At 39.3% G+C, this 27,531-nt stretch overlaps 1 long non-coding RNA gene across 1 annotated transcript in view; it reads right to left on the minus strand.

Annotated features, from left to right (window-relative positions):
• Nucleotides 1–266: 266 nt before the first annotated feature.
• LOC115304682 overlaps nt 267–27,531 on the minus strand; it is a 32,983-nt gene continuing 5,718 nt past the window's right edge. The window contains exons 2-3 of the long non-coding RNA XR_003914554.1: nt 23,736–23,875; nt 267–297 (exon numbers count right to left, since the gene is read on the minus strand). This is a non-coding gene — a long non-coding RNA (uncharacterized LOC115304682). The remainder of the gene's footprint in view (nt 298–23,735; nt 23,876–27,531) is intronic.

Here is a 27,531-nt window from a genome sequence, read left to right on the forward strand (position 1 = left end):
ACTCCTGATGTACCTGGGTGCAGGGAAATGCAGTGGATACAGGCATAGGTACCTGGAGACTACATGGATTTAGAGTCATACTGCCGGGGTTTGAATCCTGGCTCTGCTGTTAACTAGCTTGTACAGTTACAAACCCTTCTGTGACTCTGTCATCTTCACTGTAAAATGTGACAGTAGTGTTGGGGTACCTGGGTGGCTGTCAGTTGGGTGTCCAACTTTGGCTCAGGTCATGATCTTGCGGTCCGCGTGTTGGAACCCCATGCTGGGCTCTGTGTTGACAGCTCTCTCGCTCTCTCTCTGTCTCAAAAATAAATATTAAAGAATTATCATAGTGTCTTCCTCATAAAACAGACCATGATGTGGTAAACACATGTAAGTGTTAGCTACTTTATTAACAACTCTAATGAACACAGAACTAAAAAGTGAAGGAGTCAGGATTCGGACACGGGACTGTTTGGTGCTCAAAACTGTCAAACTGCCTCCTGCTCTGCCCATTTGCTTTGAGATGAAAAGATAGAGTGAAAATTTTTCCATCTTTTCCCTCAGAAATTCAGACCCTTTATCAAATTATTTTAAAGAGTATGACTAGTATCTCCCTGCATAAAGTCTGGAGATTGAAGTCTCCAACAACCTTAGCATGAGAGAGACCAAATTCTGAAATTATTTTGGTTTAAAAGGCACAACCAGCATGTCACACATACTTCCTGGGGGTTTAAAAACTCCAGAAGCATTAGCATGGAAGAGACTAAGTTGTACTTCCACACAAGAACATGGTAAAAACACAGGTCCTACTACAAAGCTTGCTCCAGAGTGCCTCGCTCCAATGCTAATATTGGTATCTGCCTACTGGTGTTTGGACTGTCTACGCCAACTCACGTGGTAAGAAAGAACTCAAAGCAGCTCGAGTGTGCTTGTTCTGGCACAAATATTAGCAGTTCTCTCTACCTTCTCTCCCCCATTACGGGGTGAAGGAAAGTTCTGTAAAGTTGTAGGAGTATGTCTTCCTCCTCCCCCCTCTACCCCCTTCTTCTGTTCCACAGAAAGGCATGGGCCCCACGTTGCTCAGGAAGAACAAAGCGGAGGTGAGAGGCAGATAAGAAAGGTGTTATGTTTGGCATGACTGGTTTAGGCTTAAGGTTGGGCCTAAATAGCCATTTAGGGTGACTTTTTTTATATCCCTTGGGTATAGCTTGCTGTGTCTGCATCCATATGATACCATATAATTAAACAAGAGACTTGTTTGTGAGATGCATTCTTTGAGGATATCTTGCTTTTAATTTAGCTAAATTCTTTTAAATCCAACAAATTCATTTTGGGCTTTGAGCCATGACCTTAGACTAACTTTTGTGGATATAAATTTATGGAAGATAAGGCCAGCTACTTCCAGGAGTTCTAAGTCTTACTCATAAGACAGGCAAATAAGTATAACTGCAATATGACATGTTAAGTTCTATGATCATGCAAGCAGGAGAAATGACCCAGATGACTGGCTGTAGTTGGTAGTGTAGGGGGAGTAGTCAAGACAAGCTATCCATGAAGAGAATATAGGAAACTATCTCATGAAAAAACCAGATGAATCCATCAACTAAAGAGCAGAGCAAGAGCTTAGAGATGTGAAAGCACCTGGTCTATTCAACTGATCTAAAAATGGTAGCTTGAAAGTGTCTCCCAAATGTTTTAGAAGACAATCCACTTATGGCCCCTATGAGGCAGGTTCTATTATTATTTTTACTTTATAGGTGAAGAAACCAACTTTCCCAGTAATATAGCCAGTAAGTGGCAAGACTTGAACAAGGCAAACTATCCCCAAAGAAAGATATTACTGTTAACCATTAAATTTGACTACTATGCTCTATACTACCTCTCTAGGTAGCCTCTACTCAACAAGGGCTAGCCATCAGAATCACCAGGGAGATTTCTACAAATGGACAGATCGTGGCATTTACCCTAGTGAGTGATCTCCTGCTGCTTCTTGGCAAATGGCTCTGCTATCCCACCAGCTGCTCAAAACTGAGCTTCAGAATAGTTTGTGACACCTTTTCCTTTTTTGTTTTTATTTTCCATATTCAATTCATCTCCAGATTTTCTCAATTTTCCACCAAAAATTTTATCTTAAATTCTTCCATTTGAGTGTCCTCCTCTACTTTCAACACCCAAATCCAAGCTATTTAAACCAACTATTCTCTCAGCTTGTCTTCTGTCCCTCGTCTAATCCGTCCACATCACAGCCACAGTGATTACATCATCCTCTGACTCAGTCTTCCAAAGGCCTCAAGTTGCCCTAGTAATTCAGTCCAATTCAGTGGCTTACACTCTGCATGGCTGAGCCCATGCCTGTTCTCCCAGTTTATTCCCTATCACCCTTTGGTCCAGCCACATGGATGTTCTTTTATTTCCTCCAATGTGACAGCTCTTTTCCATCTAAGGGTCTTCCCACATCCTCCTGTTCTTTCTGTGACAACGATTATTTTCACACCTGGCCCCTTCTTAGGTTTCAGACTTTCCCTGACCCTCTTTAACAAAATATCCCTTCTATCATTTTCTTCCAAGACAGGCTGTTCTTTGATAGTATCATTTGTTAATATTCATTAATATGATTGCTTATTGAAATCTGTGTTCCCAGCACAAGCTTGGAGGCTCCATGTGAGTAGGTGTTGTACCAGCTGCGTTCACTCATTGTATACCTTCTACCTGGCCCAGTGTATGGCTCAGAACAGATGCCCAATGCAGTCTTGATAAAGAAGTGATGAATAAAATGGATTCAAAGCTGCAAGAGATTGGAAAAGAGGTCACTACATTTAGCAAGGAGGCCACCAATGATCTTTCCTTTGCTTGTCTCAGTTATGTGATGGGGAAGAAATCAAACCTCGTGAATCCTGAAGTTGAATGAGGAAGCAAAAAGGAAATCAAGTCAATGTTATGTGGAGGAAATAATAATTACTATGTTCCAAACCTTGAAATTGGCATTAAGCATTTGTTACTTAATCATTGCAGTCAACTTTTGAGTTTCTATTATCTCCATGACTTGGATAAGGTTAAAAAATCTCAGAAAGGTTTGTAATATTCCCAACATACCTAGAATATAGCAAAGCCAGGACCAGGCTTGACTTCAGGTTGCTCCCTGAAGCAATATTGGTTTCTCCCAACCAATAAACCAATGGCTTTCTTTAAAAATTTTTTTTCTTACATTTATTTATTTTTGAGAGACAGCAAGCAGGGGAGGGGCAGAGAGAGGAGGAGACACAGATTCCAAAGTAGGCTCCAGGCTCTGAGTAAGCTGTCAACACAGAGCCTGAAGTGGGGCTCAAACTCACAAACTGTGAAATCATGACCTGAGCTAAAGTCAGATGTCCAACCAACTGGGCCCCCCAGGTGCCCCACCAATGGCTCTTGAGTTGCAGATGAATCATGGCAGTGAGTGGCTTATTAAAACCACTACTACCAAGAACTAGAATTCTGCTACTATTAAGACAGTGAAATAAAGCAGGTCTCAAGAGCTGGGGAACAAGAATTTTGAATAATTCTAAGGCAGGTTGACCTGGGGATCCTGCTTGGTGGAGCATCACGCCATGCCATGCTTCACAAGACAGTAGGTTTTAGGTCACTCACTCACAGCTTCTGATCTAAGATTTGGGGTTTCTAAAACTTAATTTCATGTATATATTGATAAAAATGTTCTCTCACAAGCTTTGGTGATAAATGAGATAGCTTGTGAGGTGCTAACATATAGTCAGTGCACAATAAATGTTGGCCCTCTCTTTCCTCGACTTTCCTTTCAGAAACTTTGACAAGGTTAGGAATAGGATTAATAGGCAGTAATTTGAAGTTGTGCTAACTTCTGGGAAAGTTTTGTTTTTCCTACCTGTTCTCTATTTCATGGATAGAGAAATGGAGTTGCAGAGCTGTTAAATAACTGGGTCCAAGATCACAGCAGGTAAATGGCAGCCCTCTAACTCTGTGCTATTCTTGTCAAGAAATTAGATTTGGAGAGAAGTCCATAGTAAATGCTTGTTGAATTGAATTTCAAATTTAGCTATTCTTTCTATTGCTTTCTCTTAAAACAAAATATGATTTTCCTTTCCTTCTTTATTTGTTGACTTTTGTCTTTGACTCCTTTTTAATATATGTACCTGTGTTTTTAGTATAAACATCAAATTATTTTAAGAGACCACATAGTATTGAAATCAAATAAATACAGTCAATGTGTCAGGTAATAAGTGGACCATAAGCACAATTAAAGAGAATTGTGCTGTAGATGCTTAGAAATTGCTAATAGAAGCTGTGATAGCTCTGGAGCCTTAAAAGTAGCATGTGTACGAAGGTGATGCCTTTGCCCAGAAGGGTGGGATGACTTGCTCCTGGCTCCTTGTCTCATGCTGAGTGGGATCAGTAAGGACCCTGGGACTTTGTGTTGGCCTTTCTCTCCCAAACCTAACACTGATTCTATGCTTCAGGTGGCTTTTCTTCAGTTTTTCTCTGGCTATGCCTTTATCATGCAGAAGCATGTGACCCCAGATCCCCCTTTCTGTGGCTTTGATTTTGGAGCATGAACACATAAGCCAGACAGAGTTGAAACCTCTGCCTGCATGTCAGTTCAAAGCTTTATGTCTGTCTGGCTTTCCTTAGATAAGACCTCAGGAAGAATCCAGGATTTTATTTTTTCATTTGATATTTGATCCCTTAGTTCTTACATTGGTGCTATTGCTTTTCAGGTTCACTTTATTTATGCTGACATGTTTCATATTTGGTCTCAGTGCCTGGGTTTTTAACTGCCCTTTATCTCAAAATCTGTTTGTTTGCCACATTAAAAATATATATATGTTTCTTTTCCTCTTTTAACCATGAATAACAATTAATCTGACTACCTGGAAATAGACTCCATTCTATTTTCAAAATTTATAGTAATTTAGTGTGTTAGAGTTCTCCAGAGAAACAGAACCAATAGTATGTATAGAAACAGAAACTAGATTCATTTTAAGAAATTGGATCATATGATTGTGGAATCTTTGGGAATGGAAAATCCGAGAGGAAAGGTTGTCAAGCTGGAGGCTCAGGAAAAGGCTGCAGTTAGAGTGCAAAGGCAGCCATCTGGCAAACCAAGAAAAGCCAGTGCTGTGGATGAAGTCCAAACGTCAGTCTACTGGCAGAATTTCTTCTTGCCCAGGGGAGGTCATCCTTTTGTTCTATCCTGTCTTTAACTGATTGGATGAGGCCCACCTACATCATGGAAGGCAATCTGTTTTACTTGGAGTCTACTGATTTATTTTTTTAGTGTTTGTTTATTTTTGAGAGAGAAAGAGCAGGGGGGCAGAAAGAGACAGAGACAGAATCTGAAGCAGGTTCTAGGCTTTGAGCTGTCAGCACAGCCCAAAGCAGGGCTCTAACTCTCAAGCCCTAAAGTCAGACACTTAACCAACTAAGCCACCCAGGGACTCCTAGAGTTTACTGATGTAAATGTAAATCTCTTCCACACATCCTTATGAAAACATCCAGAGTAATGTTTGACTAAATATTCGGATGCTGTGGCCAGCCAAGTTAATACATAAAATTGTCATACTTACTGTTTTTTGAACTGGATTCAATAAACCATTATTGTAGATTGTTAATAGATTGGCATGAAAAATAAAGGGAAGGAGTTCAATGGTTAAAAATCTATGTGACACATCACCTATTGTACCTCCCTTTTTGAGTGTCCTATCATGAATTCATCTTTTAAAGACTTTGAGAATTCCCGAGATCAAGAAAATCACTTACTTGGGGCATCTGGGTGGCTCAGTTGGTTAAGCATCCGGCTTCAGGTCAGGTCATGATCTCACAGTTCGTGGGTTCGAACCCCACGTCGGGCTCTGTGCGGACACCTAGCTCAGAACCTGGAGCCTGCTTCAAATTCTGTATCTCCCTCTTTCTCTCTGACCCTCCCCTGCTCGCACTGTCTCTCTCTGTCTCTCAAAAATTTAAAAAAAACTACATAAAGTGATTTTCTTTTTTTAACTGCTGCCCAGTGAAGGCAGGGCAGCCCTAACCCTGTGGTGCATCACTTGACAGCTGCCTACTCTACCAACACATCAGGAGGAAGTTGTTTGCCTGGAATCCCAAACTCTGAACCTTGGTTCTCAAGATCTAGATTGCAAAGAAATGTTTGTCTAAGTGTGAAAAATATGTGCTACCAACTAATCCAATAAAAGAGGACAACCATTTTACGTTAGCTGTCCACAGGCTTTCAAATTAATTCCAGGCAAAAGTTTAAAATGTCCATGTTGCAATGAGGCTGAGCTGTCCCGAACAGTGCTTGGTGGTTCCTGTTCTACTGTCGTCTTCTCCCTTGATAGCTCCTTTCCATTTTGTTTTCACTTCTCTGTCCCACACCATTTAACCTCCCTCTTTTGCCACATCATATTTCTGTCAAATACTTAAGGGACCTCTAACCCAAAGGAGTTATCCCACAGAAATAGCAAAGCTTTCATTGTTTTCTTTGTATGTACTCTTCTCCTCCTTTACTTGATGGCAAAGCCTTTCTCCCCCTGTGCTACGTGCCATTAGTTGTCTTCTTTTAATTAAGCTACCCATTGGCTGGAATTATGTTGTGTACATGAAGTGATAACAATAGAGTGTTAATTCATGTGTAAACATAATGCTTGTTGGGTTTTATTGAATTAGTAGAAGTTAAACCAACTTGGGGAATCTAGACTTTCCACCTCCTCTAACCACTAGCCCAAGGTAGGTCCATGGCTTTGACAAGACTTCCTTTGAAATGCTTTCTGGAGGAAGCTAGCTTCACATGTTCTTCTCATTCCTTCCCTTTCCTTTATTTTAGGGAGAAGTAGAGGCAGTATTTCCTTGAGTTTAGCATAGCCGCTTGTACCCCCCCAATAATAACTTCCCTGTTGAGATGGACACATCTACATACATGCCTTTCCCCTACTTGTCCCACAGCTGTCATGTATCAGACTCAAGGTGACCCTCTGAAGGCAGAGGGCCTTCCATCCCAGTTTGTCCATTCACCTGGATGCCTCATTATTGATAAAGATGATCACCCAGCCTTGTGGTTCCTGATGGCTCCCATCTCTACACCATAGCAACCCGTTCCTGTGATAAGACACTGCACTACTAACAAATTGGAACTCTTCCCATCTCAGAAATTAAAAACTCTCTCATTATAGATTGCTTTTCTTGTGCTTATTTTTCTTTAAAAATGTAGATACCTTAAGTGGCTTAAAACTTGTAGCTGTTCTCAGAGGATCACTATTGGTTTTTCATTCCCTAATTCTAACCTCCTCCAGGGTAGATGAAGAAAGAACCATAGAAGACTTATAATGGAGACATTGGAACCAAAATCCTGTGTGGCGGAAACCGTCCTTGACAGCAGGCTGTGAAGGCCAGGCTCTTGGCTTCCACTGCCTTCTCTTGCTCTACACTGCTTGGCTCTAGGCTGGGAAGGCAATGGTGCAGGTGCATGCTGTTTAGAGAACTGACGGTTGTAAAATAGATAATAGAGGAGGTAAAGTCTCCTGAGGCTTTGAGGTGAAGTGATCCTTTGGGGATCTGGTTTGGGCCAGATCTAGGGTTGGTTCTGGCTGGTGCCCAGGTCAAGAGAGCAGGCTGCTCTGATACCAGAGGCTGGGAATATGGCACTGAAAAAGGAGGAAGCAGGAGGCTTGTGGCTTGTTAGTTTTTTGGGACAGGACTTTCAGGAAGAGCAAGGAGCAAAGTAGGTTTCCTTCTGGGTCATTCCAAATAGTTCATTAGTGTAGAACAAGAGGCAATAATTCAAGATTGATGGCCTTGCCTTAGAATGAAGGGTTAGGTAGGGCACCTGGATGGCTCAGTTGATTAAGCATCCACCTCTGTATTTTGGCTCAGTCATGATCTCACTGTTTGTAAGACTGAGCCCTATGTTGGACTCTGTGCTGGCAGTACGAAGCCTGCTTGGGATTCTCTCTCCCACTCTCTGTCTGCCCCTTCCCCTCTTTACACACACACACACACACACACACACACACACACACACACACACACTTTCTCAAAATAAACATTAAAAAAAGTCAAGAGCATGCTAACTCTGGGAGATTATGGAGCTAGCCTAGAATGATGGTTATCGTGTGGACTCTGGAGCCAGACAGTCCTGTGTGATGTTGGGCAAAGGTCTTTACCTCTCTTGGCCTCAGTTTCCTCCCTTTTAAAATGGGAATACAAATAGTAATAGGTTGGGAAGCATTAAGATATGTCAAGTGCCTTGGCCATTGTTGTTCTGCATTCTTTTTTTTCTCTTGTGATGATGCATCCAAAGCAGGCAAGTGATAAATACTTGCTAAATGAGTCAAGCAATGCTATCTGGTTGAGAAGACTGACAAAGACACAGAAAAGTTTTTTTTAAACAAGCATTTCCAAAAATATCAATTTTTCACACCTTTATGGTTATGCAAACTGTTTGGGGTCCCAAGTAGAGGTAATTGTCAAGTAGCCATGGCCGTTGTTGAAGCTTTAAAGCCTCCGATGTTAGGCACTCCCAGGATAGTCATTGCTGCAAGAGTTGGAAAAGATACGTCTGGGAAGTCTGGATAAGTTTCCAGCGTTCCCTGGGAGATCACTAGGAGGCAGTGGATTTAACCCTCTGGCTTTAAGGGAATGCGGGCCATGGAGGTAGGGGGCAATGCTGGCAGTACCCACCGCTCCAGGACTATCAGCAAGAGGGCCTCACATGAGGCAAAGCATCTGTAAACCCATCTGCCCAGTCCGAGCAGAAGGCTAGTCCCAGCGTGCCCTGATCCTTCAAAAACATACATCTTTAGTTAATGTGACTTAAGACACTTGGCATGAAGAGTAAAACCAATTAGAAAGAAATAAAAAGCAAAACAACCTGGAAACCACAATCTAACGAGTGGGGCTCAGGAGGCAGAAAAGAAATGTCAGAGTAGGATGTGCTACATTTCCACACTACAGTGCTGACAGCAAGAGGCTGGCTTTTTTTTTTTCTGATAAAGTGAACTCCCCCACATAAAGGAACATCAGACCTTTCCAAACTCAAAACAGATTGCTTGTTTTAACCTTCTAGAGTAACTGAAGGAGGCCTGTGATCTAAACAGGAACCGGGAAAGCAACAGCTCACCCTTGCATCAGAATCTGGTGTATAATCTTGGTCTATTATTCAAAACCCCTCTTGCCTTGTAGACTGAGCTGTGGTGTGGCCAACAGGGCAGGGGTGAGTCTTGGCTCCCACAGGGTCAGGCCACTTCTGATCCTCGCACTGCAGCCCCATGGTACTGGTAGAGGAGGGAACAGCCACAGGTTTGCTGTGGTCTGACCATCCTTTTGACACCACCACCACTGAGTTCAGTCCGCCTTCCTCTCCACTTGGGGTTGACTGCTCATTAAATGGGAAGTAAGCAATAGAGACTATTATTGATGAAGATCAAGGCTCCAGTGCCACTGCCAGTACACTGCAGACAATACACGTAAATACTAACATTTAGGCTTGGAGATTGGCTGGAATGTCGTCTCAAAATCCATTGCATGATGCCTCTTTAAATCCACCCCTTGAAACATGCGATCTGTGAGGAGGCAGCTCCCTCTGCTTTTGCAGGTTATTTGGGAGGAGTTACGGGGTATACATGGCAGTGAAATATGGCAATGTTAGTTTCCGAGAGAGACCACAAGACAACGACTGCATTTAAAGTGGTGGTTAAACACTTTAAATTCTTAGTAACCAATTGTCAAATAATTGAACCACAGCCCACATTTTGATTAAAGTAGGTCAAATTTAAGTTTGCCTTGCCTGACTTTTGGTAAAGTGGGCTGGTGTGGCAAGGAACCACCACAGGAGTGCTGCTCCAGTGAGCATACACCGCGAGACTATGGTATTTATTGTAAATGTACAAAACTCATAACAGCTTCTGTTGTTGCTGTTACTTTCAGAAACAAGTAAGTGAACTGGGTTGATATCAACTGGAAACTCTATGGCTCTGAGGGCTCTTCCCAGATTGAGCTATTTAACCTTTGCTTGCCTCAATTTGTTCATCTAAAATTGTGGGCATGATACTAAGAAAGGGGATGGTATAAGGATTAAATGAGACAGAAAACCAAGGGCATAGTAAGAACCTAAATAACAAGTGGCTGTTGTCTGAGCCTAGGAAATTGTTACCATCCCCATTTTGCAGAGGTGGGAAAGGAATCTGAAAGATTCAAATAATTTCCCAAGGACACCAGGGCAATAAATGATGCCGTGAGGCTTGGCATATGAATGGTACCCCGAGTGTCCTTCCTCCCTCTTCCCTAATATGGGGTCCAGCCCAGGTAAGAACTTAGAAGCAGGGAAACGTGCTGAAGGGAGAACATGGACTCCATATTGTGAATAAAGCATGTGGGCTCGAGGGCACAAGTTCTGATAGGTTTATCAGTCAGCAAGAGTTTGTCAAACTAGAACAAAACCTAAGAGGTAAATGGGTAGAGTCAAGGCAATTAGATGGATGGGGATGTGTTCTGAGATGCTTATTGGAGAGGACAGCAGAAAAGTGTGAGTGTGCCGAGGGGGTACCAGAAGTGAGATTTGAAATCAGGGAAATTGGAATATGAAGAAACCAAGAAGATGAGGCATGTAGGGCCATATTCTGCTCTCTTGAGCAAAATACATCCTTTGACTAAGGATGTAGTTCTCAAATTGAAATCTGAAGACCAGGAAACCATGGATATGTTCTTGTGGTTTAGTGAAAATTAGTTTTCTGTGAAAAAAGTCTGTGTATCACTCAATTTTGGGGAAATGCTGAACAAGGGCTGTTCTCTGCCCTTGATAAATAACTGCATTGATTAGACAGCATCCTCACAGTAATCCAGATTTCAGAACAACTCATTAAATTACTCCTTTCAATTATACAGAACTCAGCTTATCAATGATAGTATCACTTGCATCAGAGGATAAGCAGTGCAAAGTTCAGGCCCAGAGCTAGACCTAAGTGTTCATGGAATTTCTTAGGTATGGTGCACATTTATTTTATTTTTTTTAAAAATTTCAAGTTTATTTATTTTTGAGAGACCGAGTGAGTGGGGGAGGGGCAGAAATAAAGGGAGAGAGAATCCCATGCAGGTTCCGTGCCGTCAGCAAAGAGCCTGATGTGGGGTTCAAACTCACAAATTGTGAGATTGTGACCTGAGCTACAGTCAGACACTCAACTGACTGAGCCACCCAGGTGCCCCCGGTGGTATACATTTATATGTGGCAAAAGTTAAATCTAAAAATATCTCAGACAATCTGAATCAAAATATGTGATAACTAGATTATTGTGACTCTCCTGTTTTAGAGCTAATTACCAGCATTTTCAATTCCTTAATATTTTAAGGTTGCTTTCATTTTATTTTAAAATTAGAATAATTTTTCTCTCTGTGGACCTCAAATATTCTATTGAAACACCTTAGCTTGAACTGCATCAGGAGTACCGTTCATATGCCAACTGCATATTGCTTCCATGGTTAATCTCTACACATTGGATAAAATGATGATAAAGACCTAGGGACAGGGAAAACTACCAGATGGACAAAGACCGGATCTCTGAATTATTGCATGGAAGAAAGATGCTTGCTAATGTGAATAGTTGCTCAGGAACTTTTACAAGAGCAAGAAGTGAACTTCTATTGTGTGAAGAGTCTAACTTTTAAAACTTTCTCAATCCAGTAATTCAGTTGGAATAATTATTCTGATACTGATTCATTTGATTTCTTAACTCAAATAATAGAACATCTTGCTTCTTTGTCTTCCCAAACCAACAATACAATAAGAATGACATATTCATAACTATTGAATAAATGCCAATTATTATTCTAATGAGTTTAAACATTTCTCATTTCAGTCTCATAAAAATCTTAAATTGTAGGATTTTCAAATCCTCATTTGAAAGATGCAGAACTGGTAAGAGTAAGGCACAGAGAGGGGAAATATTTTGCCTAGGATCAGATATCTGTCAAGTGGCTAAGTTTGGAAAAAAGATTATTTTGACTCAAAAGTTATATTTTCACCAGTTAATTTTCAACCATGCACCAGTTGCACATCCAAATCACAGGTGTACTTATGGCAGAGACTGCTTCCTGTTCACTGAAATCACTTCTTCCTACTGGCACAAGAGCCACCCTATAATTTCCTTCCTCCTCTGCAGTTGGGTGTGGCCATGTGACTGTCTTGTCCTCAACAGAATGAGAGCAAAGGGAAAATTCATGCTACTTTCAGTCTGGTCCATTAAAACATCCTGCATGTGCTTCTCTATGCTATTTCTCCCTTTGTCAGATGGAAGCAAAAAACAATTAAACCTTAAGGTTTGGAGGAGCCTACAAGATGGAAAGGGTCTCTTGGTTACCGAATGACTGTATGGAGAGGAACCTCCCTAGCAACCTCCCTTTAAACCATTTTGTGAGCAAGAAATTAATTTCTATTGTGTTAATCTGCTGGCATTTTGGAATCTTTTTGTTGCTATAACCTACCTCACCTTAACAGATACAGCAAAAATATAGTTTCCTGCTCTGTTTTCTGGTCTCCAGACCTCCTGGGTTAGATAAATCTCTAATTCTTTAAAATTCATTCTCCTGAGTGATTCTGATGTATCTGGTGTTTGACAATTATGTACTTCATCCCACAACGACTTTTTCCATCTTACCTTACTAAATACTTTTAGTGTATATCTTGGGGAAAGGTTTTCCCAATTTCAGTTTTGTCTGAATTTTAAAAGAAGTTATAGGCCAACAATTTTTACTGATTCAGAAAAAGGTTCATTTATTTTTTGATATTTTCTTTAAAATTCAATCCATTCGACCCAGGGAATTTAAGATGTATCTTATCATGATCAGGATTTCAGGTCATCTGTTTCCTTCTGACCTTCCATCCTTTCATCCATCTGTCCAACCATCTATTCATCTGCCTACCTACCTACCTTTCTTCCTACCGACTTACCATAGCTAAATAGCTTTCCCCAAAGTATTTTCCTTCAATTTTATTGTATAGACATAGAATATTTGCAGTGTACAATTCCTTGCAGATAACATACAGCAATTACAACACAAGAACTCAGTAGCTATTTATGTGTTTTGGTTATTACTTTGAAACTAACTGATCTCTAAGTTTTAAAAGAGCATTAAGAGTTCCAGGTATGGTAAGGCCTCTCCTAGCTATTTTTATAGCTTAAAAAAGATCATGTTTGCTTTTATTATTATTATTTTAATTAAAATTCAAGTTAATTAACATACAGTATAGTCTTGGCCTCAGGAGTAGAAACCAGTGATTCATCTTCCACATATGACACCCAGTGCTCATCCCGGGAAGTGCCCTCTTTAATGCCCATCACCCATTCACCCAATCCCTTCAGCAACTTCTATTCTACATCTCCTCCAGCAACGCTCAATTTGCTGTCTGTATCCAAGAATCTATTATGTTTTGTCTCCCTTCCTGTTTTTCTCTTATTTTTCCTTGCCTTCCCTATGTTCATCTGTTGAGTTGCTCAAATTCCACATGTGTGAAATCATATGGTATCTTTCTGACTTATTTTGCTTACCATAACACCCTCTAGTTCCATCCACATTGTTGCAAATGGCAAGATTTCATTCTTTTTCATTACCAAGTAGTATTCCAGTGTGTGTGTGTGTGTGTGTGTGTGTGTGTGTGTGTGTGTGTACCATATCTTCTTTATCCATTCATCAGTCGATGGATGTTTGAGCCCTTTATATAATTTGGCTATTGTTGATAGTACTGCTATAAACGTTGGGGTGCATTTGCCCCTTTGAATCAGTTTTCTGTGTCCTTTGGATAAATTCCTAGTAGTGAAATTGCTGGGTCATAGGGTAGTTCTATTTTCAGTTTTTTGAGCAAACTCCATAATGTTTTCCAGAGTGGCTGCACCAGTTTGCATTCCCACCAGCAATGCAAAAGTGTTCCCCTTTCTCTGCATCCTCATCAACATGGTTTCCTTAGTTATTAATTTTAGCTATTCTGATGGGTGTGAAGTGGTATCTCAGTTTGGTTTTGATTTGTATTTCCCTGATGAGTTATGTTGAGCATCTTTTCATGTGTCTGTTAGCCATCTGGATGTCTTCTTTGGAACATATCTAGTCATGTTTTCTGTACATTTCTTCACTGGATTTTTTGTTTTTTGGGTGTTGAGTTTGGTAAGTTCTTTATAGGTTTTGAATACTAACCCTTTATCAGACATGTCATTTGCAAATATCTTCTCTCATTCCATCAGTTGCCTTTTATTTTATTTTTTACTGTTTCCTTCACTGTGCAGAAGCTTTTTATCTTGATGAGGCCCTAATTGTTTATCTTTGCTTTTATTTCCCTTGCCTCCAGAGACATGTCACATAAAAATTTGCTGTGGCCAATGTCAAAGAGGTTGCTGCCTGTTTCCTCCTGTAGGATTTTGATGGTTTCCTGTCTCACATTTAGGTCTTTAGTCAATTTTGAATTTGGTTTTGTGTATGGCTTAGGAAAGTCATCCCATTTCATTCTAACACATGTTGCTGTCCAGTTCTTCTAGCACCATTTGCTAAAGAGATGGTCTTTTTGCCATTGGATACTCTTTCCTGCTTTGTTGAAAATTAGTTGGCCATATATTTGTGGGTCCATTTATGGATTCTGGGTTCTGTTGATGTATGTGTATGCTTTTGTGCCAATACCATCCTGTCTTGATGATTACAGCTTTGTAATACAGCTTACAGTCCAGAATTGTGATGCCTCCAGCTTTGGTTTTCTTTTTCAATATTTCTTGGGCTACTTGGGGTCTTTTGTGAGTCCATAAAAATTTTAGGATTGTTTGTTCTAGCTCTGTGAAGAATGCTGGTGTTATTTTGATAAGGATTGCTTTGCTTTAAATGTGTAGATTGCTCTGGATAGTATCGACATTTTAATAATATTTATTCTTCCAATCCATGAGCATGGATGGTTTTCCATTTCTTTGTATCTTCTTAAATTTCTTTTATAAGCTTTCTGTAGTTTTCAGAGTGCAGATGTTTTACCTCTTTGGTTAAGTTTATCCTTATTTTATCCTTTATTTAACTTTTTTCTGACTGAAATTGACAATGGAAACTCAAGGCAGTGACATGTTTGATCTTTTTACCAGATGCCTTGAATATTTGTAATAGGATGATACTCTTATTTGTTAAGAGGGGGGTGCATGAAGAAAGCCTTTGCTATATCTAGATTCATTGATAAGCAGTAGAGAAGCATCCCATAAAGATAACTAGTGTTTTATAGTGTGCTTACTGCATGCCAGGTACCCTTGTAGGGACTTTGATCCTCAAAATGATCCTATGAGGTTAAGCCCCATGTTTATCCTCCTTTCATAATGAGGGCATCAAGGCATGTAAGTATGAAGAAAGATGCCCAAATTACATGACAAGTCAGTGGTAGTGTTGGGATATGAATCCATGTAGCCTTTAACCATATCCACACAGCCTATTTTTAATAGGTAAGTATTGATTCTATGTGATTTTCCTTTCTTTCCATTTTACAGGTATATTAGCTTTCTGTTGCTTCATAACAAATTACCAGAAATTTTAGAGCTTAAAACAGTATACACTTATTATCTTTCAGTTTCCATGGTCCAGGCATCCAGACGTGACTTAGCTGGGTCTTTGCTTAGGGTATCACAATACCAATAGTCAAGGTATTGGCCAGGTCATGGGTTTCATCTGAGTTTCAAATTCCTCTTCTGAGCTCACATAATTATTGACATAATTCATTTCATTATAGCTGTAGGATGTATTTTGGCAGATTTGTGACTTAATTTAAGTCCAAAATCCTTTTAAAGGGCTTCCACCTGATTAAGTTAGGTTCACTCAGGGTAATCTCCTTTTTGATGAATTTGTCAACTAATTTAGGATCTTTTTTTTTTTTAAATGTTTATTTTGAGAGAGAGAGAGAGTGAACAACTGTGTGGGTTCATGTGTGGGTGTGAGTAGAGGAGGAGCAGAGAGCGAGAAAGAGAGAATCCCAAGCAGGCTCCATGCTTATTACATAGCCCCATGCAGGGTTTGATCTCACGACTATAATATCATGACCTGAGCCCAAATCAAGAGTCAGACACGTAATGGATTGAGCCACCCTAGCCTCCCAATTTGGGGTCTTAATTATGTCTGCAAAATCCTTCCACTCTTGCCATAAAATGTAACAAATAAAAAATGTAAGTGAATCATGCATGTAACACCAAGCGCATATCATGGGGGCCATTTTAGAATTCTGCCTACCACAATGGCACAATGTCTTATTCTTTCCTCTGTGGGTGAAGGAGGTGGATGGTGAAGTACTGTCTTACAAGAGATCTCTCCGTTAGGACTGATTCATGGGAAACCTGGGTGGCTCAGTTGGTTAAGCATCAGACTTTGGTTCTGGTCATGATCTCATGGTCTGTGGCTTTGAGCCCCATGTCGGGCTCTGTGCTGACAGCCCAGAGCTTGGAGCCTGCTTCTGATTCTTTGTCTACCTCTCTCTCTCCCACTCCCCTGCTTGTGCTCTGTCTCTGTCTCTCAAAAATAAATAAACATTAAAAAAATTTAAAAAGAATAACTGAGTCATTTTCATATATAATTTGGTCCATCACCCCCTTGGGGACCTTTTTCTCTTTCTTTCTCTTCAGGAACTCCTATGATATGGATATTGTTCCATTTGATTGTATCACTCAGGTCTCTGATTCTCCTTTCATGCTCCTGTATCAATTTCTCTCTCTTCTTCTTGGCTTCTTCCTTTGCTATAAATGTGTCTTCTAATTCACCTATTCTCCTCTCTGCCTCTTCAATCCATGCATTGGCAGCCCCCATCTTATTATTCACCTCATTTATATAGCCTTTTCTAACTTGTCACAGCTATTTTGAAGGTTCCTAGTCTTTGTATCAATATCTTCTCTAACTGCTTCAATGCTTTTTTCAAGCCCAGCAACTAATTTTATGATAATCGTCCTAAATTCTTGTTCAGTTAAGTTGTTTATGTCTGTTTTGAACAGTTCTGTCACTGTAATTTCTTCCTGGAATTTCTTTAGAGGGGAGTTCTTTCATTTCGTCATTTTGGCTCCCCTATGACCCAGCAATAGCACTGCTGGGGATTTACCCAAAGGATACAGAAATGCTGATGCATAAGGGCACGTGCACCTGAATGTTCATAGCAGCACTTTCTACAATAGCCAAATCATCGAAAGAGTCTAAATGTCCATCACCTGATGAATGGATAAAGAATATGTAGTGTATATACAAAATGGAGTACTATTTGACAATGAGAAAGAATGAAATCTGGCCATTTGTAGCAAAGTGGATGGACCTCGAGGGTGTCATGGTAAGTGAAATAAGCCAGGCAGAGAAGGACAGATACCATATGTTTGCACTCATTGGTCTAACAGGAGAAACCTAACAGAGGGCCATAGGGAGGGGAAGGGGGAAAAAGAGTTGGGGAGACAGAGGATCGCAAACTATGAGAGACTATTGAATACTGAAAACAAACCAAGGGCTGAAGGGGGAGGGGGAGGGGGGAAGGGGGCGATGGTCATGGAGGGGGGGCACTTGTGGGGAAAAGCACTGGGTGTTATATGGAAACCAATTTGACAATTAACTATATATAAAAAAAAGAGCTGATTCATCAACCTCAGCTTATAAAAATATCAAGAATTTGTTAAAAGTTTTACACATAAAAATTTCCCTCTTTAACCCCTTTCCAGAAGAACTTTTTTCACACTGAAGAAAGGTGGATGGTATAAATAAATAGCATTTTTGAATTTATTATAAATTTACTTTGACTAGTTTTCCAGGACATTCCTTAAAATCACCTAGTTACTTTTGTCCAATGATAACCCATTGGATAAAAATCAAACTACTTAGTGTGGCAAACTTAGATCCTCCCTGCTCTAACCAAACCTAACATGTTGCCCTATCTCATCTCACTGCCTTCTCCTCCCATCATTCTACTCCATGTCACTCATGCCTTGGGTCTCTGCACATTGATATACCTATAGGTATCTATCTATCTATCTATCTATCTATCTATCTATCTATCTATCTATCTAGTTAGTTTTATCTGGAGATCTTATATTCGTGGTTCTTCAAGACCTGGCTTAGTTGTTCTTTCTTTTGTGAAACGTTCGCCAATTTCCAAGCCAAAATAAAAAAGCTGCAGGAAAAGGATTTGAGTTCTAGGTTCAGCTGGAAGGTAGAATGGGTGATAATACTGATCTGAACCCCTTCTGAAGGGTCCTCTCTCATTCTGGATTTAAGTATTTTATAGAAAAAAATACTTTAGAAGAAAATAAAATGGATTTAGGAAATCAAAGCCAAAGTAAAAATATACATGTGGACACTTAACATGTTCTATTACTAAAGACATTGAGAAATAAATGTCAAATGTGCTCTCTAGTGTCTGGGACTTTGTTCTTTTCTAACTCTCCACTAAAAGGAGCCAGAGCTCTTTAAATACTAGGTGAACGTTTAACTTTTGTGTGAATGCAGGGATGCTTTAAACATAGCCGGAATAATGTTGAAAGGACATTGAGTCAATTTTGTGGTAGTTCCACTATCTAACTCAAAATCATCTGAGCATTAAAAAATGATTAGTTATAAACAAGTTAAGTTCATGGTTCCATGAATCCATAATGATAGTTAAAATGGGAACCGATAAAGTTTGCAAAAGACATTGTAATGTGAAAGAAGGTTGAACATAATTAGTTGTGCTTAATTTTTACTGATTTTTAAGAGAATGGTGGAATTGACATAGGTGAGTGTTCTGTTTCTCTTATTAAATATATGGTTCTTTATTAAATCTAGATATATATTTTTCCTATATGTAAGCAAGGTAAAGAGAATTATGAGTAATATCAGGAGTTATGAAAAAGTAAGAAGCATGCCAAGGATAAGATTGTGACCAGAAGTACAAGAAAACATGTGTAGAAATTGAAGGTTGAAAGGAGATCTAGTCACCACATGACCCAGAGAAAACTCAGTCTTTTATCTTCTGGGAAACAAAGCCTCTTGGATCATTGGGCTAATTATCAATAGATACTAACAAGCATCATAAATTAATGATCATAATGTTAACAAATCGTGCCAAATTGTTTATATAATGAAAGGAAAACAGCATGTCTTGCAGGCCAAGTAAACTTTTAAGAACGTATCATTTCAGGAAAACATGACAGATTGCCAGAAACCAAAACTCTGTGAAAGATGTGGTCTTGAAAAGACCCACTGACAAGATAAGTGCTCTGTGACTCTAGAAAGAAGGAGGGGGCAGGCAGGGGAGGCAAAAACTGGTTACTGGATTAAGTTTAAATCACTCTGGAAATTTCAACCGGGGCCTGGGTCCTGACTAAGGATTAATTGATCATAACCTGGAAACGGTAACATTTGTGTTCTGAGGCCATATTTTTTTCCCCTGTTGGTTACCTTAACACTGGAAGGTTTGAACTAACTGAGAATATGAATAAATGAGCCAATAATATTTAATATGCTAAATGAGGGTACAACAATAACTATCATTGTAATAACTTGTATTCTACTTTTTCTATTAATCTACTTGTCTGCTCCTAATGTACAGTATTGTTTATCTCTATATGTATACTTTTAATATATTTCTTTTCATTTGCCTACCTTTTTCTCACCCTTTTCCATTCTTGTCAAATATGATGGTAAGGGTCATAGTCTACTTTTAAACCACTACATTGATGTATGATTGATATGTAAAAAAGTGTAGATATTGAATGTATACAAATTGATGTGTTTGGAGGTAAGTATACACTTGTGAAACCATTGCCACAATCAATGCTATAAACTTATACATCATCTCCAAAAGCTTCTGCCTTCTTTGTTCTGTTGTGGATTTTTGGGTCTATTTTGATCACTGATGTATCCAAGAACCCAAGACAATACTTGTCACATAGTAGATGCTTACAAAATACTTATTGAATGAATAAGTAATTGTCTTTCAACAGTTCTTCTGTTTGTAAGTTATACTTTTAAGGTTTTTGAATTATTTAAGAAAAGCCAACTCATTAGACTTGTAACTACATTGAAATTTTAAGCAGCATCTTTCTCTTTGAGCCTACCACAGGTTGAAGGACATTTCCAAAGAAAGGGAGGGTACAAGTGGACAATGGGTCTGTGTGCATGTGTATCTGTGTCACCTGCTGTTTCAAACCCTCTATGAAATGGATGTCTGTAAAATTCTACTTCCTGGAGTGCTTATCCATGTAGATTTCAAGAGGGTGGGTCTGGGTATTATTTTCTCCATTTTTTTTTTTTTTTGGCTGAGGAAACTGAAGCTTATATACAAGTTAGGTGTGACAGGGAGAATATTTTTGGAATCTCTCCAGATGCTTCTTTGTGGGTGAACTAGCTTCTCTCTCTGCAACCTGTCCACTGCTATGGCTTTGGAAAAATCAACTTACAAAATACCACCTCATAAAGGATCTAAAAAGAGATTATGCAAAGAAGATATAAAAATAATTCCTTACAGGTCATAGAAGGTTTTCCTTTCCATGCTGCTGACTGCTAAACAAGAAAGGAAGGAGAATTACGGACTCCGTTTTCTGTTTATGCATCCTGCTTAGAAAGTTGAAAGAAGAGTCCCATTTTTCCCCTATCACTGCTTGAAATTCTGGCAGAGCCTCTTTGCCAACATGAGAAGCAATTGAATAACTGTGGTCTTGGCAAGTAGCTAGATGAATGATGCAGAACTTTGACTCCTGGGGTTCTGAAAGGTCCTTTAGGCCTCAGTGAGTGGATGTGTTGGTACTTACATGACCAGACAATTGGCAAAGGCCTGAGGATACACAAAGAGCTGCAGTGGGAGAAGACACTCCAGGGGCAAATGGTCAGGACCAGAGTGTGTGCCAGGAAAATGTTCAAAAAACCTGTCTAGACCAAGTGACCCATCAGCTGGGAGGGGGCCAGACCATCACTGAGGGTCCAGAGGGCTTTGTCATGCCTTGACCTTGCTGCCATGTGATCACATCAGCCCCCTCCTCCCCATTTTGGAAAGAGCAGAGGAAGACAGAGGAAGTTGGAAAGAGAAGAATCCATTTAAAAGAGAAGAGACAAGAATACCTAATATTGGCAACTTTAAGAGTGTTTTCCATCCCCTGGTACCCAGTGAGGTGATGTTTAAAGAAGTGTAAAACTATGATAGAAAATAAAGAAGCTGCATATTCTTCATATATCTAGGTAGTATTTGGAGTTTCCAGCCCTGCTACCTGAGGGACGTACTGAAGCCTACCTAGGTGTGAAGGGTGCAACTTCAATCTCAATCTGGATCCTTAGGGTAAGGTTCTATCCAGTTAGATCCAGTATCTAATATCTTGTTCTTGGATGTCAGCAAAACCTTGCTGCCCTACAGTTACTACATATAAACTAACCTAACCCTGGATATTCCCCAAAACAATAGAACTCTGTAAGCATTGGAGCAAAGGTGGCATTCAAGTTGGAGAGAGGAGAAAACATCCATCTGACTTGAGTCCAGGAAAGGAAGAGTGTGATATGGGATCCCTGAGGGACACATGGGCAGATAAAGGAGTGACTGGGGATGGGAAAGTGAACTCTATTAAGCTCATGGTGTGGTCTTTTTCTCTGTGTCATTTCCAATATGGACTCACAGAGGTTAGTCAAATGCTTAAAGCAAAAGAATAGGATTAGTTTCCATGGGCTCACACTGAGCGAGTCCTGGGTGGGTTAAAACGGGATGAGGCAGGTTTTGTTTTTGAAAACTCCACTCAATTCCATTAAGGAAGAGTTAGGCTATTTTATTTTTAGGGTTTTTTAAAATACTTATTCATTTTGAGAGAGAGTGCAAGCGGAGGAGGAGGAGAGAGAGAGGGGGACACAGAATACAAAGCAGGCTCCAGGCTCCAGGCTTTCAACACAGAGCCCGGTGTAGGCTCAAACTCACGGACCGTGAGATCATGACCTGAGCTGAAGTCAGATGTTCAACTGACTGAGCACCCAGATGCCCCAGAAGGAAATTGGCTCTTAAAGATATCACAGCAGCAGTAACAGTCAGAATTGACAGATTCAAAAGATGATTTTCATGTATAAATTAGAGCCAGGGTTCAACAACACTCATATCTACAGAAGGAAACAAAATCTTATGACTGATTAAAGAGCTGAAGGTGATAAAGTAGAAATGAAATAATGAGGTCTATTAACAAAAAAAATAGACTTTAGTATATTTTAGACAATGCATTTTGGGACTATTTTGAAAAATAAAAAAGCAACATTGCAATTATCTCAAATATGTGAGAACAATATATATAAGCACTCCAAATAATGCACACCCTCCTTCCTGACCCTGAGCCCTATATCAAGAAGTTTTTGCTTAAATTGTCAAGATAATGATCTCAGCTCTCTAGTTTACTGCTAGTTATTTAGAGAGATTTGGAAGCATCCTGGGAGGAAGATGTGGTGCCCTGGTATTTCCAGCTATAAAAATGCATATGAGTCATGATCATCCCCAGACCAACACGGATGGTTTGGGATAGAGAAATATCCTATTAATTCCAACTGACATGCATAGTTTCTGTCAAAATTCCTCATCTACAAAATGAACAGTAGGCATTTTTATGCACTGTGGAGGAAATGGCCTGAGTATAATGACTGAGTAAAGTGCCATCGCATGCAGAGGATATGGATAGACCAGTTGGGTCCAATTCCAAGCCTCCTATCACCTGCCCATTCAAACAGTTTCAGCAAAAACTATTGACAGAATTGAAATAGTTTTTAACCATTAAAATTAAAACTCATTACCTTTTACATGTATGTAATAAACCAAAGAAAAAAAGGGGTTGGGGCTTAGGAGGGAAAGGAAATAGAAATAAGAAAGGGAGAGTTGGGGGGATGATGGTAGGAGGAATAGGAAAATTAAAATTTTTTTGCTCCAAGTAATTTCTAACTTCAAGATTAAAATACCATACATCTGTAAGGAGGGTCTTCAACCTAACATCAGTAGGATGAGCACTCATTTTGATTCAGTTCCCCAGTGAAGGGAGGGCTGGGCTGCTGCCTATGCACATGGACTCTCTCTCCATTCCCTTTGTGACCCAGAGGGTGCGTCTACTGTTCAGAGTGAGGGGGTGGACCTGATTTAGAGAGATGTTTACTGTTCCATACACAAACTGAACTCAAAGACCTTGGCCTCATTGATTCTGGACTGGCTCACCCCTCATTTTCTAGGTTGGATTGCATTAGCCAGCCAATATTTTTCTTAAACATCACCAGGAGGGAAATCATCACAATCTATTACTGCCAACCTATTTCAGTGTTGAATGGAGTGTTTAACTGAAATCAATAATGTAATTAATAAACGAATGTAGGTGAGCACTTCTGAGAACAAGGTTGAGAATTTCATTCTTACAAAAAAAAATTTCCCTCCTAATCTCTTCCTGTCCTCTTCTGCACATAGCTTACTTGTCTTCCTAATAAGTTTATTTCTGGAAGTAGCTGAAGAGAGATTTCAAACCACAAAATCAGAGGAGATTCTCAGAAGCCAGTGTGCTTTCTTTGCCCTATTTTTTAATGTCTTATGCCCTCTGGTGGTAAAATCTTGGGACTTGCTGTGTTTTCACTTGAATTCTCTAAAGCAAAACATTTCATTAAAATGAAATTTAAAAAGCATTCATTGTAATTATCCACTTGTTGTAAATACATATATTTTAAGAATTGAAAGAGCTTCAGCATAATTTGAGACTCAGAATAGGAAGTAAGTGTACGGTACCGAAGATTCTTAGAGTTGGCCAAATTACCCTCACCTTTCTGGAGAAGGGATTTCAGGCCTTTATCCTGTTCTTCATTTCTCCCCTTTCTTCTTTAAAATAGAGAAGAAAACTTCAGAGTTGCATGTAAGTACTTGTCACATGTGGGCCGACTCTTCTTTACTGTTAAATTGCATCTAATGGGTTAGGCAGAAATAGAACTCCTTGAGATCTATTGCCTAGAACAACATATACATAAAATTAGACTACATGTAAGACACTCAATGACCATTGGGGTACAATCACTAGGAGTTTATTCATAGAAAAAAATACATCACTGCCTGGATCATATCCTCTGAAAATGTGAGCAATAGTCAGAAAATGAAAATAATGAGTCAGAGAGAGGGAACAACATACTGATCTGGGGAAGAATTTATATACATATAATATATAATATATGTAATATGTATACTATTTTTCTATGTATATTTTTTACTTTTCATAAAGCAGGATTTTTTAAACATTTTTATTTTGAGAAGAAAAAAGTATCCTCTTATTTTGAGAGAGTGTTAAGTTGTCCCTTTAAAACAAAATTTTGGGGGCTCAGTCACTTAAGCTTCTGACTTTGGCTCAGGTCATGATCTCACAGTTCATGAGTTTTAACTCTGCATCAGGCTCTGTGCTGACAGCTCAGAGCCTGGAGCCTGCTTCGAATTCTGTGTCTCCCTCTCTACTCCTCCCCTGCTTGGACTCTGTCTCTCTTGCTCTCAAAAATAAAAACAAAATTTTGTAACCAGAGATGGGAGGGGTTTGAAATCATTTTTCTTTCTTTTTAATATACATTTTTTTCAGTTTTTCTTTTGAAATAGTTCCAGATTAACAAACAATTGCAATGATGGTATAAAATATAGTATAAAATTTCTATAATCTTTTATTCATCTTCCCTAAATATTAACATTTTATTTAAATACAGCACAGTTTTCAAAATTAAGAAATTAATGCTGTGCAAGAACTGCACCTTACCAATATTGATGTCTTGAAGTTGTCTGTGTGCTCCTTGCCAGTGCTCCTACCTTCCTCCTCTTTCTGAGGAGTATGTTGACTTGATTATCATTTTCTGGCTACTTATTTTTGCTTTTACTATATGTACATATATTGCTAAGTGATAAGTAACTCAGATTTGTTTGTTTTGGGGTGTTATAAATGATATTAATATCTAGATATCTAATTGATATTAGACTGTGTGTGGCCCTCAGAGACTTGTGGTTTTCATTTAACATTATACACCTATGAGTCATCTGTCATAAAGTATGTGGCTGTATTTCCCTCACTTATGCTCATATATAAATTTTATGGTGATTTGACAAAAGCTGATTTATCCATTTTCTCTTGATGGGTATTTGGGTTGCTTTTGTTCATTTTGTTTTATTGCAACTAAGAGCAATGCAGGATTGTTCTCACATAGTTCAACATCAGGAATGCAATATTTTGGGTAGACACTTAAATAGACCATGATGCTATGTTAAGATCTTGGTGGGGGGGGAACTGAGAGGTTAATAAATTAATGTTTTTGTCAAAAGAAAAAAAATTACTCGTGAAAGTCCTTACATTGACCAGATGAGAGGAGGAAAACAAACCAAAAAATTTCATACCTCATTCTCCTCTTTGTCTACTGTGGCAGCTGTACCGTTAATTACAGGGAACTGAGCAAGAGTCTGACAAGGCCTGACTAACGGGCGATAGCACTGGACTGGACCAGCAAGCCACATAGATTTATTTTTATTTTTATTTTTATTAAAAAATTTTTTGGAGGGCACCTAAGTGGCTCAGTTGGTTGGGCATTCAACTTTGGCTTATGTCATGATCTCGTGGTTTATGGGTTTGAGCCCCATGTCAGGCTCTGTGACGACAGCTCAGAACCTGGAGCCTGCTTTGGATTCTGTGTCTCCCTCTCTCTCTGCCCCTCCTCTGCTCATTCTCTGGCATTCTCTGTTGCTCTCAAAATAAAAGAAATGTTAGAAAAAATTAAAAAAATAAATCTAATGAAAAAAATTTTTAACATTTATTTATTTTTGAGAAACCGAGACAGAGTGTAAGCAGGGGAGGGGCAGAGAGCAAGGGAGACACAGAAACCAAAGCAGCTGAGCTGTCAGCACAGAGCCCGATGCAGAGCTCAAATCCATGAACCATGAGATCATGACCTGAGCCGAAGTCAGACACCTAATCGAGTGAGCCATCCAGGCACCCTGCAAGACATATAGATTTAAAAGTGAGTGAGCTTCACTGCACTTTACAGACTTCATACACACAGAAAACTATACAAGATTTTCGGCTATAAAATCCATAAACACTCAGTTTCTTGTCCACGATTCATTTTGCTTCCAGTGTGCAACCAGTGTGATCTTACAGAAATGAAAATAGTTAAATGTCATCCCCCTTCTTTATATCATTTAGTGGACTCACTTCGGTCTCTGAATAAAGGCACACCTTCACATGGCCCCTACTTCAGTCTCCAGGCACAGTTCCATGCCATGCTTTCCCACACTGACACTCTAGCCATCATGAATGCCTGCAGTACTTTGCCCCTGCATCCCATCCAGACGGCATCATCTCCAGGAGGTCTGTCCGAATCCCTGCCACATATACCCTTTGCATGCCTTGTGGAGGGGTTTGTTCTAACCTTTTTCACATTCCATTTTATCACTGAATTGTCACTAAACTCTTGAGGGTATAGACTAATTTTAGATTCTAGATCCTAGTGCCATCCCTTACATAGTAGGTACTTCATATGTTTGTTGACTGACTGAATGAATAGATATTATTTTCTAACCTTTTTTTGATTCCATAGCATACTCTTATCTCTCCTGTAGAATATTTTCTTCTTTTTGCATGGGAAGTGATTTTCCTATATCCTCAGGATTGTTGCCATCATGAGCTGTGGATGGTCATAAACTTTTCAAACTTTCAAGAGAAACCTTAAATCAATGGTCAGAGATTTTTTTTTAAAGAAAATAATCAACTGACCTATTTCTTCTACTTTCTTTTCTGTGTGGGAATTATTTGTAGCTGTCATTGGGATGAATAATCCCCGGCCTTTTATAAAATGCAAACTCGAAAATGTTCTTTGGTCCAAACCTGGCAAGTGATACTTGTAAATTATCAGATATATTCTCTAAACTGTATGTCCTTACCTTTGGCAGTGGTTAGAGCTAGTTTGTATTGAGTTCCATCTATGTGTTGGAAACTATTCTGAATACATGGCATATGGATTACTTTATGCAGCAGATTTAATTTTTCACCATTTTACAGATGAAGAAGCTGAGGCATACAGAGGCTAAGTAACCTGCCCAATAGTAATAAAAGGAATGGAGATTAGATTTTCAGGGGAGCCAAATCCAGAGTTTATATTATAAAATTGCGGTAGACGACTTTCTTCACCGATACGTCATCCTACCATACCTCCTGGATGTAATATTGTTTGTATGCCATGTGCATGTCTATTATTATCTTCCCAATAAAGTCCTAAGATCTTTCTTTAGAGGGAATGTCTTATCTCTTTAGCCTCCACAATATGCAATATAGTGCTAGACACATTTCATAAATGCATGCTCAGTTGCTTTTCAAAGTTTAAATTCTCCTCTAGTCTTAGGAAACTGTATATAGGGTTTTAATAAGTTAAGATAAAGTAGCATATTTTAAAAATCTCTAAATTTGTTGATCTAAAAAATGAATTTTTGATGATTTTTTATAATGCAGTAGGAACTCAAGAAGGGGAGGAGATCCTCATGACATCACCCATCTACTGCCTCTCTTCTCTGTCAGGCCTCTAGATGGATAGATATAATGATGCTCT

This window comes from Suricata suricatta, chromosome 10, assembly GCF_006229205.1.
Source record: "Suricata suricatta isolate VVHF042 chromosome 10, meerkat_22Aug2017_6uvM2_HiC, whole genome shotgun sequence".
NCBI classification, from domain to species: domain Eukaryota; kingdom Metazoa; phylum Chordata; class Mammalia; order Carnivora; family Herpestidae; genus Suricata; species Suricata suricatta.